The sequence below is a fragment of the Pavona decussata genome, unplaced genomic scaffold (assembly GCF_977016875.1).
Source record: "Pavona decussata unplaced genomic scaffold, jaPavDecu1.1 SCAFFOLD_6, whole genome shotgun sequence".
In the NCBI taxonomy this organism is placed as follows: Eukaryota; Metazoa; Cnidaria; class Anthozoa; order Scleractinia; family Agariciidae; genus Pavona; species Pavona decussata.
The window spans coordinates 769,106-771,225 of NW_028145430.1; positions in this window are offsets into that span (position 1 = coordinate 769,106).

The following is a 2,120-nucleotide window of genomic DNA, read 5'->3' on the forward strand; positions in this document are numbered from 1 at the left end:
GTTTTAGATCTATTTGCAGGACAGGTTGGTACAACGCTAAGTCTCTCAAAAGAGTGTAACTAAAGTGCGAGCCACTTTTTGTTGGTCACCATCTTTTTTGCCATATTTCTCCATTTTCTCTTATTTTAAGTTTTTAAAGCCATCGCGCAAGTAAATGCAATTTAGCATTCAACATCGTTTCATGTATTTACGAAAATAAATGATCTAATTGTCAGGAAAACGAAAAACATGTTTATTAATTTTCTTTTACTTTTTTTTTTCTATAGTCTAAGCCTTGTTGTCAAGATGAGTTTTTGTATTCTCGGGAAAAAAAAAACGATTTTGGACAAGTAGGATTTCACGTACTACAAATTTAACGCTTTGTTTGAGGGGAAAAGTACCAGTCCCCGAATATACTCCTATTTGAATAACCGCCGAGACACAGTTTGACCAATAGAAACCGGTGTCAAGTTTTTTCGACAAAATTCTCGGCTCCAGACGCATACAGAACTTATGTAGACTAGGCTTTTGCATATTATGATTTTTATTTCCCATTCGAGAATGGTCCAACTTAATGCTCCATTACTTCCACTAAAATGCTCGGTCTATATACCGTAACACAAGTCACTAAAATGTTCGGATAATGGTTCATCATACACCTGGCAGTGCTTATTTTATCAATTAATGCTATAAATGAATTTAAAAGGGTGTAAACTACAGCAATAAATCAATGATTTATTACCGATTTATACAACAAACACAAAGTAGCACAAAGACAAAAACAATAATTAAAAGTCATTTATCCTGGCTTTGAAGCTTGGCTGCTTGGCGTTTAAGTATAAAAAATGTTCATCGAGTTTCAGTACTCATTTTCTAAAAACAAATAATTCTATTTTTCAAAAATGCCACTTAAAAACTCGAATAATGCTTAATCTTTTGCCTCACTAAAATGCTCGAAAAACTGCTAGTTTTATGTGGAAAAGCGAAATGCAGACCGCTTGTGATCAAAACCATAAAAAAAGCTTTATGTCGATTTTTGGAATTTTGGCGGCAAATACCAGGGAATACACAGGCAAGTATAAACTGACGATATAATGTTCCGACGTTTCGGCGACGTCATGACGCCATTCTCAAGGAATGAATAATACAAGCGAGTTCAACAGAGTAAGATCTTAAATTTGCATTAATATCAGGGACTCGCAAAAACTGGCTGGTACGCTCGATGCCAAAAAGTTAATGAGATGTGATGCGTTAAGGAGGCGGCGAGGCCGAGTGATCAGGGCGCCGGACTTGAAATCCGGAGGTCCCGGGTTCAAGTCCCGCCTCGGCCGCGCTTGTAAATAGCCAGCTGGTTTGCCTCCTGCCAGTTGGGATTTTTAACATGTTATGTTCGATTTGATTACTATTTGTGTCCCGTTATTTCTGAGTGGAATGGCTTTAAACTAGCTTTGGGTAGCTAAGTGCATTTCCACTATAAACAAAGCATTTATTATTGAAGGGTAATAAATGGCAGAGCATTCCGCTAAAAATGTCCGTTTTATGAGTACCAACGATAATCCATGAACTGTCCCTATTAACTTATGCAGTGGGGCCACCGGAAGGTGAGTATGAGTATGTCGAATATGCTAAGACAAGTATTTTTCATGCACAAAGCGCTTTCGTTTAACTGTTCCTATTGTCGCTGGTCACATCCGCGGTTTCTTCAAACACGTGACATGTCAAGGAATTTTTCAAAAAAAAAAAAAATGACCCAATTATTCGTTAAAAAAATTCGCGTTTCGTTCGTGCTAGTAATCAACGCAATCAACCAATCAGATTAGAGTATAGCGCTCGTTGGGTGAGACTCGTTAAAATTTATTCACATTGACTTTTTTTTGCCACCATACTCGCCTGGCTACCTACGTAAACAGCAGCATGTTCACCCGCGTTCGCACGAATAGAGACATTTAGCACCGGGCGAAAACCTCTCAGACGGCGAAGGGGTAAAGATCACGTGACAAGGCTCTGACGTTACGTTTGCGGTTTTCAACGTGCGTTTTCGACGTCGAGAGGTAGGTTTTCACGTAAGTCGTTTACCTCAGCGATTTGAGTCGTACTTTTCAATTTTTTGAAACGTAAAAATGTCAGATTTGTATGTAGCA